Below are 17,273 nucleotides of genomic sequence, written 5' to 3' on the forward strand. Positions count from 1 at the left end.
ACCAGTCATCCTAATGAAGCAAAGAACATAGAGTGGTTGTCATCGTAGAAGTAGAAACAGTTCTGAAGTATGTAAGAGTGAGAATTGCACAGTTTAACATTCTATTTCAAAATGATATTTTTGGGAAGGAGAGCCCGGAGAGACAGTTTGATTCTTACAACAAAAAGGCGTCTTCACAACCACATTCTCAGACCTAGATATTATACTAATTATAATAATAGTAGCTAGGATTTATTGAGCACTAAGCACCAAATGCTCAGCTAGGTTTTTACATCTAATGTTGATCCTACAAGATAGGCATTTAAATGTAAATCCCAATTTAAAGATGAGGAAATGGTTCAAGGAACTTGAGATCAGACCCCAGGTTTCTTGGACTCTGGAACTTTTTTTTGCCTTTTCTATTGTGCTCTACTGTCTCCTGAGTGCCAGGGACTTTGGGTTGGGTGGGGGGTGTACAACAGTAAAATAAAATAGCTGCCATTTCACTTATTTATATTATTCACTTGGCAGGGAGAGTTGAGTTTGTGTGTGTGTGTGTGTGTTTTAATTTAGGTAAATTTGACATACAACATTAACTTCATGTGTATAATGTAGCAAGTCAGTATTTGTATATATTGCAGAATGCTCACCACAAAAAGTCCAGTTAACCTCCGTCACCATTCATAGTTACAGACTTTTTTTTCTTGTGATGAGAACTTTTAAGATTTACTCTCCTAGAAACCTTCAAATATGCGATACAGTTATTAACTGTAGTCACCATGCTGTACATTACATCCCCGTGACTTATAACTGGAAGTTTGTACTTTTAGAAAATAGCTTCCAATTTAAAGGTTGCTGCTGTGTGCCACATCTTTACATATGTTACCACTAATCCTCATATTAATCCACCGGAATACTGTCTTGAAGGCTTGTCTTCCAAGTTGTGGCTGACTGGGGTAACCCCTCTGTGTGCTGCTAGGGGAGTGGACTTGGACCCATGATTTAGGCTCCTTTCCTTGATTTTATTAGCATGAGCTAATAACTTAAAAATTGAGTCAGTGCCTTGGCTTTTAGTGGGAGAATAGAAGAAGTGGCTTGAGAATTCTGTCAAAAACCTGCAGGTGTGTGGATTCTCATTTCTGATTGGTCACTTCTTTGCAGGAGCATGGTTTACTCTGCCTCATATACAAAGTGTACTATTTAGAACTAATAGACTCATACATAGTGTATAGAAATCCTTTGGGTTGGACTATTACCTCTGGCAAATTTCTGCCTTGGGAGAACAGGGTATCTGTGCTTCTATTATGTTGTAGACTTTACCTAAAGCATCTAAAGTAGATGAAGGGAGACGAGACCACCAAGAAAAACAGATTGCAGGGAAACAAAATTTATAAGAAGCTCCTGGCAGCAGTTTGGCTGCTGAATCAGATCTCATAACTAAAGGTATTAAAATACCTTGTGAGGTGTTTGACTCTTTGCTATGCAGGTACTGTTGGGTTTAAAGGCAGGTTGCCAAGACAGAGACTGAAAACGTTGCATAATGCAAGTTGCTGCCAGGTTAAAGTGTTTATCTCTACTGAAGAGCTTATTGCTTTTATCTTCAAGGTAAAAATATGTATGGGTAGGACCTAAAATGATGGTTTTAATTGGCCAGGGGAATGCAGTACTCATGTGCCCTAAGATAAAATGTGGCTAGCAGAACACTAATCCTACGTGTTTGAAAAAACTTCAGAACTCTCAGTTTCATAGTAAAGATAGGTGAGTAGTGCCTGGATAGTGTCCAGAAGATAGACTGAAACACTATGATAAATGTGGAGCCGGCAGAACGGTTCTGCCTGATAACTGAATATAGAGGGTGCTGGGGAGGGTGATGGGGCTGGAGGCAGTTGCAGTAGAAGGTGGCAGTGGCCACAGTGGACTTTTAAAGGTACAACTTGGGTTATCAACCTGAAGTTTAAGGTGGGCATAAAATTATATCCAATAGAGCTTGTTAGATGTCTCCTTGAAAATTCGTACTACTTTAGAAAGATCAAGTGGACGGCTGAGTCATTAATTCATATAATTCAAATTTCAAAACTGCTTTTTTCCTGAAGTGTCCAAATAATTGATTTTTGAAATATTTCTTTCATCATAAATTATCTAGATAATTGCTTCAGTTTCATATTTCATATTAAGCTCAGCTGAGTGATGTTTAACCCTTCCTGCTCACATTCCTCTCTTTTTTAAGTTTTAATTTTACTTGATATTTTTATTTTTTTTACTCAGTATTTTTAAAAGCTTGATGCATTTAAATTTTTTTATAATACCATAATGGTTTTATAAAGTAAAACTCTTTCTCTGAATGTCTCCATTAGAACTTATCTTGCTGGTAAATTCTTTAAAAATTTTTTACCTAATTTAAAATTCAGTGTTGCTGTAGATCTTCTAGGGTTTTTACCTTATTAGTTAGGATAGCTGTCCTGGGGCTTCCTGCCAGCATTTATTTCCATGTCAAGGATTTGTTGTTAAACTCACCCTCTCACCCTTTATACATGTGCATCTTTGTAAATAAATATATATATTTACCCCCCAGTTGGTAGAATAAGGGATGTATCTTTATTTACTAGTTTTCAGTACAGTCTCATTAACAGCATTAATTTGCCATGTATGCATATACCCATCGTGCAAATAAACAGTGACCCACAGACTAAATTTTCAGCAAGATACTTTTTTTTTTTTTAAAGTAAACATTGAAACTCTGAACCCAAACATTCTTCTGAATTTGTTTAAAAGAATAATGAGCAGTTAGGTCAGGTGTACTGTTTGTGTAATCCTGAGAAGCCTAGAATGGGTTTATGAAAATTATGGGCCTGATTAAGGTTTTCTTCGAGCTGATTCCAGGGTGAGTGTGCTTGCTTTGGCACACTTAGATTCTGAAGGTCCTCATAGATAACTTCCTAGGTGAGCTAGTATACAATTTCTTGAAATTAGTGGCCTAGATCAGGCCTTCTATCGCCAACCCTGTCCAATAAAGGTAAGCTTACAGCCTTCTGTTTGACTAGATAGATGCATGTCCTCTGCTGAACTGAAATATCTAAAGCAGTCCTATTAGTCTTCTCCCTTTCCAAGAAAGATCCTTATTTCAGGCTGAAAGACTATGTGTTCTGGGCCATACTTTTGGCTTTACCACATTCAACTTTCACGTTAAGGTAAAATTTGGTGCTTTGATCATAGGTATCAATTAGTAGGTGTTCTTTGGGAGGAGGGAAAGGGTTTATTCTGATGGTCTTATGAAATCAGGGAATGCTTTGAGTTAATTTGTGGGTAATCAGTACTGAATAAGTGAAGTAGCATGTGTTAAATTAGAAAAGTTGTATTAGTGAAAACTATGTCTTCTAAATTGATTTTGAAATAATTACTTAACAAATGGATGTTTTTAATCAAATTATAGTTCTCATTTTCAAGATGCTGATTTATCCACATCTTAGTTTTCTAATCAGATCAAAAACTTTAAATTGATGAATTGGTTTTTAAATGTTAACACGGTGGAAATACATCTGAATTTTTCTCTCTGGGCTCCCAGTGTTTGACCTATTGATATGAGCAGAGATAATTTTCACCCGACTTCTGTCTGTATCATCTGCTTTGAGATTCCCTGCTCTGTCCATTGAGCACCAACTCTGTTTTACTGTTTTGCTTCATAATTATGCCTTAAATAGGATCGTAAAGCATTCAAACATTTTTTTTTCCAGTTTGTTACCTCATGCATCTAGTGCTAGTCAAGAAGGGAGAGAAGAAAATAACTCGGTTTTATCATCTGAACCACATGATTTTACAGCTTTGAAAACTCATTTGTCAGTGTGGTTACTAGGAAGATAATTTCACTTACCAAGTGCTCTGAGAGTTATTCCTTCAATCTCCTTCCTCTTGCGTCCCCTTTAAAATTTTTTAAAAATTGTTTTCAGGGGTGGGGGCTCCTGAGTGGCTCATTCGGTTGAGCATCCAACTCTTGATCTTGTCTCAAGTCCAGGTGGGACTCCGTGGTGTGTGTGGCACCTGCTTGGGATTCTCTCTCTCCCTCTCTCTCTGCACCTCCCCCATGCATGCGGCCCCCCCTTCCGAAAATAAATAAACATTAAAATATATATATTTAGGGGCACCTGGGTGGCTCCGTCGGTTGGGCGTCTGTCTTCGGCTCAGGTCATGGTCTCACAGTTTGTGGGTTCAAGCCCTGCGTCAGGCTCTGTGTTGATAGCTGGAAGTCTGGAGCCTGTTTTGGATTCTGTGTCTCCCTCTCTCTGCCCCTCCCCCACTTGCACTCTTTCTCTCGCTCTCTCAAAAATATTAAAAAAAGGTATATATGTATATTTATAATTTTCTTCAGGGGTAAGTTTTTTGGCACATGATTTCAAAGTTGAACCTTTAGATGATTTGTTTGTGAGAAGTTAAAGCTGTTTGCCTTAAGTCTCTAGATATTAACTCTTCTGAGAAAAAATAGTACATTTTGTTAAAAGGGTTTCTTGAAATATCCTCTGGACTGTTATAAGTCTTTGACAAATGTGGGCAGTTCCTTGATCATGTAGCCATTTCTGATTTTTGAACCTCGAACAGCCAACAGTGCTGGGTTGATTTTTATATCAGTCTCGGAATCTAAGAGCCTCAGTTTTACCTGCTGCAGTCACCCTCAGCTCTTCTCCCGTTTTTTTGTTTCCTTTTATGTCATTAAGACATTATGTAAAGGGGACTCACTGCCCTTCTTTTTCCCATTCACCTACTATCTCTCTGTGATCTTTCTCCTACATCAGTGATTTTCAACCTCAGCTGCATTTGAGAATCGCCTGGGGATCTTTGAAAAACACCTGTGTCTAGGTCCCATCCTAAAATAATTAGGTTAGAATCTCTAGATATGGGGCCTAGGCATCCATATTTTTTAAGGCTCTCAGGAGGCTACAGTATACAGTTAGGGCTGAGAACCGTTGTCTTAGAGAAATGAGTTATCAACTATTTTAGAATTGACTTCTAGACCTATTTCTACCTTCTCCTCCATGGGAAGATTACCAAGTAGAGTTTGCTCCCTGGAAGCTCCATATAAAAGGGACTGCTGTCTAGTTGGGCTCAAAGAGAACAGTTGGTTTCTAAGACAAGGGCATCATTATTTAACAAACTGTGCTTAGCTAGGATTTCCTCCTCTCTTTCATATAAATGAATGTGGTTTCTTTAATGTTTCCAACTCCCACCTGTTTTTCTAGTTTCCAGTGGACCCTGGTTAACCTATTTTAAAGTTTTCAGGAATTTGCAAAAAGAGATGGTGCTATTTCAAGTCATTGCATGAGACTTGAACACTGAGACACTTAAATGTACTGTCTTTCTTTTGTGCAACCCAACCTGATATACTAATGAGACCTGCCATATTCTGACATTAAGCTAGTGGTTCTCAAAGTGTGGCCTCCAGAACAGTAGCATTAGCATCACCTAGGAACTTGGAAATGCAGGTTCTTGGGCCCACCTCAGACATTGAATCAGAATCTCTGGACCCAGCATTCAATGTTATAATAAGGCCTCCAGGTAATTCTGCAAGCTGAAATTTAAGAACTGCTTAAGTCATTTGCTAAGACTGGAATTCCTCTGGTAACAGATTGGGAGTCAAAAATAAAAATTCTCATACCACCTTGGCTTCAGAATCCTGACAAGAGTGGGAAAAGATGAACAGCCATCTCATGGTGGTATCTGTTGAAATGGAATGAAGACCCTAGCCTCTTGAGTGTTCTAGACTTGCCACAAATCCTCATTGCCGTGTAGCTTCCTGTGAGGGCAAGGGCACCAACCTCCCTCCTGGATAACCTTAATGAAGGGTCTGCTCAGGTGCACAGAGGATGCCAGATGTTCATTCTGGGGCATATATTGTGTTCAAAGGACTTGTGTTTAGGTTGGATTCTTGTTGTTTTGTGATCTTTTTTCCCTTGTTTGTTTTGGTCTTTTGGGAATGTTCTTAGATTTAAGACTAGCATCAGACAGGGGAGTAGTTGTAGTGACTCATCCACCGACAGACGTGGGACATGTGGGAGAAAGATAAGATTAAAATGTGCTGGGTGTAATCAGTGTGGAGGGTGAGTGACGCGAAGGGGAAAGTGATGCAGCTTTCATGATGAGGTCAGAGGCGACGCCGTGGTGGTGAGGAGATGGCGTCCATCTTGGCTCAGGGTCCTAAAAAGGTGCACAGCCTCTCCCACAAGGTGAAGCCAGGTAAAGATCAAAACAAGTTACTCGTGCTGTCAGTATCATTGGATTCTGTAGTCCATTAAGCTGGGCCTCATGATCATCCATATCAAACATAGCTGATGGCTTTAGGAATATAAATAGTGCAAAGAAGAGTGGGTTGGCCAGACTTGGAGGTTCATTTCAGGACCTCTTAGCAGCTGCTTCAGAATGCTGCCTGAGATTCATAAATACTCATATCTGACACATTAAAAAAACAACAACACAGGATTAGTTTGGATTACAAATTCTTCTGCTGTTAGTAGCATACCTTTTCCTTCATGAAGCTCTGTCAGAGGCAACAGGGCTTGCTTGGGTACTGAGTTGCAGAGGCGTGGTGATCTGTTTCTTCCTGGGAATGGGGAGGCCAGACAAGTTACTTTTCTCAGATTCGCCAAGATTCTTGAGAATGATCAGGAAGGCAGGTTCAGATGTTGAGACATCAGAATGTTCACGCAGTGGTGGAGAAAGTTACATCGAGATACTTCTGTCTGGGGCCAGAGTTTGGAGGAGTGTCCTAAAAGTGCCATGAACACTGTAAGCAGCATTCAAAGTTGGACTCCAGGAGATTACTAGGGACTTCTAAGATCAGAAGTCAGTCAGAGACAGCTGGTGGGATGCTTCCCAAAGCTGCCACTGCTCACAGATGAAATGTGTAAATGTCTTCATTCACTTCCATTTTGTTTTTCCAAAAGGATGGGCCACTGCTTGCATGTTTTGGGCATGGGGAAAGAGGGGTATCTTGAAAAAATCCTGGTATCAAGGATGCATTTGCATCCTTGGAGTAAAGTATCTTAAGGAAGAGTCAGGCTCATAAGAAAAAGCCTGCCTGGCAGCAGTCTTAGAAGTCTTGGCTCCCAGCCCAAGGATGAGAGGGATCTGAGTCCTTAGCTCCTGTGGCCCAGATCTGAAGATGGTAACAAGGGACATCTGTCTGGTTGACCCCTCTTTCAAAATCCCTTCTCGGAGGCTGTAGAGGAGGCCTTTGGTTTTGAGGAGAAGGTCCCTCTGTTCCCTGACTTCTGCATGCTGCTGAACTGGGGAGAGTTGATGATGCTGGAAAGCTTTTATCCCCTCTCTCCGAAAAGGGCAAAAACCATTATATCTTCATCCTGCTTTGGTGCAAATGAGAGATATGTGCAGTCTCAGCCTTAAGGTTTACCCATCATTTTCATGGCTGTAACTAAAAGCTACTATTATTTGGCATATATTATGTGCCAAATACTGCTAAGAGTAGTATGCATATTAGCTCTTCCTCTTTACAGATGAGGAAACTGAGGTACAGGAATATTAAGTGACTTGGCTAAAACCATACAGTTGGCAAGTGATAGAGTTGAGATACCTGCGTCAGTATGTCTCTGCTTTGACTAAACTCTGAAATCAATAATTTATCTACTTTAGGGATTTTGATTTTATAATACTGCCTGAGACCTCACTGGACTGATGTCTCTCATTTGGGTTTAAGAGTAGAGAAAGGAGGGGAGTTTGCATGATCTTCTGTTAAAATTAAGACAGATGTGTTCTGCCTGGCCTGTCTGTCACTCTTTCAGAGCCCATAAAGAACAGGCTTGAGTGTTAAGTTGTAGACAAGCATTCATATTGAACACAACAGGCTTTTGTTTTATTATTATTATTTTTTAAAGATTTGCACTCCTGTGAAGTGTAATTATTCTTAGGGATGGGACTCTGCAAACTGCCTATTTTCTCCAGGTTGCAAAGCAGATATAAGTGATATTCCAAGAAGCGCGACCCAAGTCATATTTTGCAAATTGAGAAATGAGACACAGATGCTCTGACTTGAACTGCATCTAAACTTCCCTGTGACCACTGCTTTTTCTCTCTCCCTCTCCCCTGGGCAAGTGGAAGCAGCCCAATTGTGTTCCACCACTTGGTGAATAGCTACATCTTTGTGGCCTGGCTTCGGAAGCCAGTGGATCATTTAGGTCTAGCTTTCATTCTTTTCTTGGATCTTTTTCACACTCAGGCCCAGGATATTGTGTGCGTTGGTTTAAGAAGATGAACTGAAGTGAAAAGGTGTTGAATTATGGAAGCATCAGGAGGAGGATAAGTTGTAGAGGACATGGGTGAATACTTGATTGGCAAAGAGGGACCTAGGAACATGGGTGATGGCCCAGTAAAAATACCTTGGCTGAAGCTGGATTGTGATGACATATTAGGAGCAATGGCTGGGTTTAGGACAATTTAGCTATTATGTAACTTCTTCAAAGAACATTATCAAACAACACATACATACTCTCAGATGATATCGTTAATAAACACATTTTCTGATTAAAATGTAAACAATTTGCTTTTAGTCTCTGCCATGGAACCATTGAGACTCCTTTGGGGAGAAAAGTGAACCACAGCAGTTCTTATTCTGGAAAGAAAAAGAGGAAAGCAAAGTTATTTGTGGTTCTGGAATGGTAAAAATGTAATAATGTTTTATGCTTTGATAGTGTCTTTCAGGGAGTTTAGAATTCTGAATAATTTTTTCTTAGTCAAAGTGGGAGAGGCATTCTTATGTAAACCCAATCTCACAAGGTCCCTGGTGCTTGAGGGGCCAAAGAAAGAGAGAAGAGAAGGAAACTGTATGTGCCATCCTTTCCTCACTGTCACCTTGTCATGAAAAATGATCTGCGACTTGCCAAGACTTTGTTGTAAGAACTTGGTTGTCTGGTATTTCTCATCTGCATGAAAAATAAAGTGCTTCCATTTTTTTCTGAGATTAATGATAAAGATAAAAGTTTCTCAATACTTTAAAATATAGGCTGCGCTGTCTCTAAGAAAAAGCTTCCTAAGAGCAATTGAGGCTATTTTTTGAATATTTATTATACAAACAGAGTTTTCAATGTCCTATAGAGACAAAATACTTTCCTTGCACTTTTAACCCCCATGGGAAAAAGGAGAAATCAGCCTTCTTTGTGGGTTTGGTATAGGCCATTTATTTACTAGCTGCTTCAGCAAGTGCCTGCTAGCTTCTTCTGGATTAAAGATAGGGACTATCCTAAACATCTTGTTTTCCAGATGTAGGGAGCAGGCCCAGCAGGCTTGTGACTTCCCTAGAAGTAGTGAGTGTACATGAAGATGAAGCCATGTGCTAAGTCCAAGATTCCCAGCTCTGTGTTCTAGCGGGAGACAGCTAGCTCTTCATCCAAGAAGTTGCATGGAGACCTTTATACCTTGTGAGAACTCAGAAACATCTCTTTCTCAGTCATTGATTAATATTTTTAAAAGAAGTTGGGGTTTTTTAAATGAAAATTTTGCATTCTGCATGTAAAGAGAAATGTCCTGAAAGACCTAAAAGAAAATAAAGGAGCTGTTTGTAAGGTAATGCATTTACCCTATTTAATTTAATACCTTTCAGTTAGGTTTTTGTCATGTAGATGTGAGTGCCTCTTCTAGAAGAGGGTAAGGGGTGAGGTTCTTTGTTTTTTGAGGAGACCGTTTTCAGGACAGACTTGAAGTTTGGTTTCTCCTGTATATCAGGGACTCAGCTTTCCAAATCTGACCCAGAAAAAATAGTGCAGTAGGTCCATCCATTGTTACTCACTACCTGCATTAGGTGTAACTGGCCTCACTCCCGACTCTCAGTACCCAGACCACTCTTCCTGGCAGTCCCACTTTATATACCTAACATTCCCCTGTCCATCTCACCTGGGCCTTGTTCCATGAGGGATTTTCCAGGGGAAGGACTGATAAGAGAAACAAATTAATGCTAAATTGATGATGGAACCTCTGAGTTCCAGAACTAAAGGGCCTTGGTTGTCATCTGGTTTATTTTCTGGATGAGGAGATTAAGGATGAGAGATGTAAAGGAGCTTAGCTGAAAAGTGCATAGTGAGGCCACTCTTAGTTTTGAACTGCCTAGTGGTCACCCTAGTCACCACCACTTTTATGGAGGATGGCCTGCCCAGCTGCCTCATGGGGGTTTGTGAACATGCCCGTACCTGCCTGGACATGTTCCTCACTTCAAATACCACTACATTATTCCCCGGGGAGGAACAAAGCATTTTATTTCACCATGGCCAGTGTGGAGGCATTCTATGGAAATATACCTGTGAGAGACTTTCTCAGGTGGCCAAATGTTGTCTTCTAAATCTCCAGACATTGAAGAATGATTGATTGGTGGCAGTCCTATAATCCAGAGTGATGAGGCCTGAATTTTCTGTGTAGTCATAGAGGGTTGTAATTTGGGGTAAGAATTACATTGCATATAATGTTTCCAAGAATAAGTGACTTTGTGCCAGAGGAATGGGCACAGTTAGCTGGATCAGTGGTTTTAATTATCAGCAGTTTGCTGCAAAAGAAATTTGCAGTTCTGCCAGTCTTGATGCTAGACAGCTCATACCTTAAATGTGTTTGGTAGACTTGGATGTCTTTTATTGGGAATTAAGTCCCCAAAACAGTTTTCTATAACTATTAAAGTCTGATTGATATGCTTAGCTCTTTTGATGGCATTGAAGAAATTTGGTAGTCTTTGGAAGGAGCCATTTCTTTGGCACTGAGAGCAAAAATGCCACTTCTAGTTGAAAGGTTTGTGGCAGATGGGATTTCTAATGCTGTGGTGTATATGTCCTTTACAGGTGCAATAACAATATGGCAAGTTATCTGAGTCAAACTCCTGTAAACACATTTTTTTTTTTTTTTTTTTTTTAATAACAAAGTGGTTGGATGTTCTGGTCCTTCAACAGTGTATTGGTAGCAATGTTGCTGGCTTTTATAGCCTGGGCCAGGGTCTAGGTCTAACCCCAGGGTCCTCATGATGTACTTCTTTGGGGACAGGGCATAGGAGTGTGCTGCCTGGGCCACAGCCATGATTATTTATTCATCTGATTTATCCTTCTTTCATTCAGCAAATGTATTGAAGTATTGAAGATCAAGATGGATGTAGAAGTAGGCATTGCCTTTGATGAGTTAGTTTATAGTGTGGTACACGACAGGAATGTACACATAGAAATGTGCAGCATTCTTGGGAGACAGCATTAAGGAAGGCCTCTATGGGCCCAGAATCTACCTTGCCTGGGAAGAAGGGAAGTCTTGCTGAGCCATGTGTCCTGGTACATATTTCTGCCCATCCTTCACTGTTTTCACTTCTGATAGTGAAATTTCTGTCAGTATAGTATGTTGTTGGAGTTCATTTTCTTTTGTTGATAAAAGTATTACAGTAATCAAAGAATTCCTTGCAGAACTTTTGCAGCCCTCAAGGAAAAGTGATAAAACACAGACCCTGCCTGATAAATTGCAGGATACAGGGAGGGGAGGGAGTTGTCCTTCCTTTCACTTTGGCTTTGCTGTTTGTTTGTGTAACCGTGAAAGAATACTGAGTCTGCTTTTTGTAAAGGAGATAACTTGGCTCATCCCTAACATGCAGAGTGTTGGGTGAATTAATGAGTGGAAGGCACGTAATAATATGTGGTACTTATGTAGTCTTTTGATGATTTCACCTAAAATCTTGCCATCTGGAAACTTGCATTTACTAGGATGCAGAGCCAATTTTGGATGATACTGAGTCCAATGTGTATTTAAAGTGGTTTAGATTTTCATTTGGCTAAAATTTAGGAGGTTATGGACTAATAGAATAATAATGATTGCTTTTCCTAAGGAGACTTGAATAGCCTCCGAAGCACTCTAATGGAGATAAAAGGCAGGAATCTTATTCTGTTTCCTAGCCATGAAATTGAAACATGGTAGCCTGCTCTAGAGCTGGTCCTAGAGCTGTCTGTTTTGAAATGAAAAGTTTAATTCACAATCTATGGCTTTGGCTCTTGCTTTGCTACCAAGCATTGCTGACTGTAAAGTCTCTAAGCCACAAAGAATCTTTGTCATCTTAATTTTCCAGCTGGGGAAGAGATGTTTCCCACCTGGAATTTAAATTCTGCTGAAGGTGCCTAAATCCAAGCCTGATAAGATTGCAAAGCTGGTTGGGGCCACAGGCCCCTTGACTTGGGGAACAGATGCTGACTGTTGAGTTTGGAGCTCAGTTGGCAGTGTCCATAGTTCCTTTGCTGTCTAGGGGGCCCTTGTGCACTTCCTCAGCACTTCAGTAGAATGAGGCTGGGCTCTTCCTCCCAAGACAGCTGAGAGCCTCTGCAAGGTGTGTCCCATGCTTTCCTACAATTTAGAGATGCCTTTTACCTCCCATTAGAGTGCTTTAAGGCTATTCAGGGTACCTTAGGAAAAGTGATCATAATTATTATTCTATTAGTCTACAGTCTCAAAGATTTTAGCCAAATGAATATCTAAACCGCTTTAAATACACTTTGGATTCAGTATCATCCAAAATTGGCTTCCATAGAGTGATGGAGTGTGCTGCTCCAGGCATCTGTGCCCTTCATTCTGGCTGCTGTCCTGACACATCCTTCAAGGTGCATGGGGGAGAGGTGAGGAGCACAGGCCTAGTTCTGCTTCTACCTTGTTCCCATACCACATTCTTAGCAGGTTCTGTGCTTTTTCACTGCCTCTAAAAATCATCACAGATCTGCCATTCCTGGATAGACCCAAACCTATGGAAAAGCAAAGACCATCTTCCCCTAAAAATGTTAATTTCAAATTGATGTTTGTTTATGCTCCTTCACTGTGGCAACTTACAAAAATTTATTCTGTATAAAAGGATGAACCTGAGGGTAAAGGACAGTGTAGTGCTTGATAGGTGCTACAGTCAGACCACAGACTCTGCTCTCGAGTTTCATAACAGCTGAAGCAAAAAGGGATATAAGATCAGCTTCCAAATTTATAATTGCTTTTAATAAAAACAGATCAGTTTCACAGAAGAACCATGACTTTTTCTGTTACTGAAAAGCTTTTTCTCTTAGGACATACTAAACAGAACACTGATCTAATGGATGACATTCTCATATTTGAAATTTGGTTCTCTAGAGTAATGAGCCAGTCCATTTGAACATTCTTTACTCAGTGGTTTATTTCTCTCTATCCAGCCTTGTAAATCCTTTTTTGACATACTAGGTGATTGGTTGAGTGTGTATGGCTCCAGACTTTGGAAGTGACTGGAACTTACATATGAAGCAATATGGATGAAGTTCTTTGGGAAAGTTCTCAGAGTTACACATGGAGAAAACCAAGGCAGGTGGGAAGACTGAGGAATCAGGAGAGATGGGTCGAAGGCAAAAGTCTTAGTATAAGGAATTGCCTGTCCCAAGAAGAAATAGCAGAGACTCAGCGGAAGGGGCTGGGGTTGAGGGGAATGCCAGGGAGCTGATGTGTAGCTGGTGCTCAGCACAAGTGCACTAGCATAGTCTAGCCTCCAGCAGGACTCAGGTGTGAGACAAGACTGGTTCTCAGGGAAGGGGCTAGGGAGTCATTAAGGGGCGAGGGAGTCAACATTTATTGAGCACCATCCTCACAGTAAACCTGAGGGTAAGTAAATCTTTTTTTGAGTTGCTGGGGAAGCTGAGGCTCAGAGTTGGGTCTGGCCCCTGATTGGTTCGGCAGGGGACTGGTGTGCCCAGTGGATCAAGCTCACCCAGGTTCTGAGGGGCAGAGTAAATACAGACCCAGACTGCCCACCCCACCTTCTCCTTCCTCCTTCCTCCTCCTCCTCCTCCTCCTCCTCCTCCTCCTCCTGTCAGAGGTCTCTATCACTTAGGATAGTTACTCAGGGCTGAAGCTTCTCCTTGGGCAGAATTGGTCCCCAGACTGTTCAAGGGAGTGGAGTGAGGTGGTTCCATTGAGGGCCATTAGATGTAGGGATTGGTGGGAATGGGTGTCAGGCAGCACTAGGAAATTTGTGTGCCCACCTGTGGTGCGTAGATTTTGCTACTTCATAGAAACATGTATATACAGTATATGTGTGTGTATATGTGTATACACGCGCGCACACACACACACACACACACACACACACACACACACACACACACACGATTCCTCAATTTGCCTTTGAAGTGAAAGCTGTGGCCCAGTGCTGCCCTTGTTTTTTCTCCCCTCCATTTTAGGCCAGTCCACGTTCCTGCAAACAGACAAGGCATTGTTTAAAGTACAATGTACTCTGCTGCTTTTGCATTGTCATCAGAAACCCTTGACAAAATGTTTAATTTCTCTCTGAGGTTATCTGCGCTTAGTCGACTTGCCTAATGGTGCATTTGGTTCTGAAACCTGGAACTTTTGCCCACCTGTGTTGCATTAAGTCTGTCATAGGACACAAATACTTTTATAGAAAAATTAAGGATTCCTGCATTTTGAGATGACTCAGACCAGTATTTCCAAACTAGTAACGTTAACTAGGACACACGCCGGAGAAGGGCTTCCTCTCCCGCCCCTGCAGCCTGTTGCTGGTGCCATCCTTGTCAGACCTCCTATACAGTAAAAAGAAGGGACCTGCCTCCTCAATGTAGGGTTCCATCTTACAATGGAGACTATTTAAGGCAACCTTAACATAGTTAAAGCTCTAATTGTTGTGATGATCTAACCAGTTGCATTCCTTGTGACCTCATTTAAGAACATGTTTTGATAAATTCAACAAAGGTAGAGATGATAGGTGTGAGTTGTTTTTTGAGTAAATTACTTTTGAGCTATACTTTAATATATTTTGAAAGTTCAATTCATGTTTCTTTTCTGCATTTGGGCTTATTCTTTTGGTGGTATGCTGGTTCATTTGCATGGACCATTACCTGGATATAACAGTATTACTTTCTTAGGCTAAACTATATGAAAAATTAAGATTTAACAAAAAGATATAAGCTGAGGTCGTTGTACAATCATTTCTTTAATGAGCTGTTACATTTTAAAGAATCAGAGTGTAGAAATTCAGTTATAGTCAACTTTACAAGAATATATTATACAAAATGAGATATATGTGTATAGACGCACAACAACTTCCTCTTTCTGGTCAGAACTGCTTCTATTTTATATCTGTATATTCCTTAGTCCCTCACCCTCACCCCAGAGATGCAGGATACGAAGAAACTTAGAATATCAAGACACACTGAGACTGTCTTTGTGGTGAGTCAAGATGCAATGTCCTGCTAGCTGGGAAACCATGGTGTGGGCCTCTCAATATAGTAGGTTGGAGAAACAGAGAAAATACAGCTTGACTGGGTCTTGCCCTCACACTCAAAACCTCAGCAGGATGCTTTCGGCTCTGCTGGGATTATTTTCTGCAACTAGGCAAAAACAAAACAAAACAAAACAAAACAAAAAAACAAGAAAGAAAGAACACAGTTTGTTCTGGTGGGACTGGAAAATGGAAAAACTTGAAGGAATATTTAAACAGTTTTTGATGGAAAGTAATGATAGTATCTTAGTTCCTTAGCATTTATTAAGTAAACATAATGTTGTAGGTTCTGCAGTAGAACATTTAAAAATTGACATTCCTGAGGCTATTTTCTAAGACAGGAAAGTCAAACCTGTTTGGGGTCTGGCGGAGTTGGAGTAGTTTGATGCAAATGTGTCTTGAGAAAAATGGGCGGCTTCTAAGTGGCTGTGTGCTATTCCTGTGGACCATTCCACATGTAGCTGTTTTCCATGTTCCAGCTTTACTTAACTTTTTCAGAAAATTATTGTTTTTGAAAAAAAAATCTAACTGGTAGAAATACAGGCTGTATTTAAACTGGACTTTGTAATTTTTCCTGGTCACACGCAGCCCACATTTTGGAGCTTCGTGACGTAAGTGCCCCCTGACTGGGAGTCGAGAGTCTTGACTGACCAGGCCTTGGCTGCCCCGGGGCCATACAGACGCCTGCATAACCCGGATCCTTGTTTACTTCCTCTTCAAGTGCTGGGGACATTTAGTACTAAGAGGGACTGTGCGCCTCCACAAGCGCTGCCGCCAGCGTTCTCTCAGCCCTGCCATTCCTGACTGTCTTGGAAAGTGCCTCATCCGTGAGGCAGGCTTTTGTTCTTCGAGTGCAGCCATCCGTCCTTCTCCAGATTCCAGTGAGGACCTGCAGGCCCACTCCCCTGCACTCTGGCAGCAGAAACTCAGTTTTAACTGCTATTAACTTTAAGAGCAAGAGGAGGAATCAGGCAGGGGGTGGATCTTGCTAGAGCCAGGTGGCTGGCTCTACTGCACCAGATTCTGTGACTAATATTTGGGAAAGCGGTGCTCTGTTTAGACACTTATGGGAAATTTTAGGGGCTTTTGGATTGTACAGTGTTGCCTAATGTGGACTCTAAGACACAGCCTTCTAATTGTGAGTAAAAAAAACTTTCATACTGAATATTAGGCTGAAGTGATCCTTTGCAATTTCGTGAAAAATCAAAAGGACATTGCCTGGAAAGAAACTATTGTAAAATGAAGTGGCAATTTTTTTTCCCAAGGAAACTTTTCACCTTCTAGAGATTTATTCTTAATCAAAGGATGTCATGTTCTGTACAGTGTCATAATAAAAACTCTTAAGCATTGGTATTCAGACAACAACAGGCACAGATGTGTAAAGTTAAATGTGAAGACTGCAACTCATTGATAGGATTTAATTTCTGTGTGTGTTTTTGTTTTAGAGCCGGAGCTCTAAACAGGGGAGAGGGGCAGAGGGATGGGGTGAAAGAATCACAAGCAGGCTCCATGCTCATGCTCAGAGTGAAGCCTGTTGTGGGGCTGGATCTCATGACCCTGGGATCTTGACCTGAGCCACCCTGACCATCAAGAGTCTAAAACTCAACAGACTGAGCCACCCAGGCACCCTAGTGCTTTTCTTTTTTGAGGGATAATACTCAAATTAGAGGAAAAGAAAGAGGTAATGGATAGACAAAATCAAAGTACTTATTTAAAGACTGTAACAGCCAAGAATTATGAATGGAGAATTGAGACTGATGTTTCTGTCAGAATTTTGGATGCCATGTTCATAAATTATATTATGGTTCAAAAAATACACAACTTTTCTCCTTTTAGTCTTGGGATGATTGCTTTTTTATGAGACTCCTGTTACAGCTTTCAGACTGGAGGGTACATTACAGCTCATTCTAGGTCAGCTGCCTCATTTGATAGAAAAAGAAAACTGAGGCCTAGAACTTGGTGGTAGGCTCAGTACACCCAGCTGGTTAGTTAGGCAGTGTGGACAGGAAGTAGTCTTCTCAGTCCAGGCCTTTTCGTTTAGAAGATGCTG

At 40.8% G+C, this 17,273-nt stretch overlaps 1 protein-coding gene across 3 annotated transcripts in view; it reads left to right on the forward strand.

Annotated features, from left to right (window-relative positions):
• FOXO3 (forkhead box O3) overlaps positions 1 to 17,273 on the forward strand; it is a 125,434-nt gene that overhangs the window by 12,564 nt on the left and 95,597 nt on the right. The window contains exon 1 of one of the 3 annotated variants that reach the window (XM_086707544.1): positions 517 to 6,201. The exons of the other annotated variants lie outside the window; for them this stretch is intronic. The gene's annotated coding sequence lies outside the window, so the exon portion shown is untranslated. Of the gene's footprint in view, positions 1 to 516; positions 6,202 to 17,273 lie in introns of those variants that run through there. 3 annotated transcript variants of the gene reach the window in all.

The sequence above is a fragment of the Puma concolor genome, chromosome B2 (genome assembly GCF_028749965.1).
Source record: "Puma concolor isolate L17-30 chromosome B2, mPumCon1.1.hap2, whole genome shotgun sequence".
Lineage (NCBI taxonomy): Eukaryota > Metazoa > Chordata > Mammalia > Carnivora > Felidae > Puma > Puma concolor.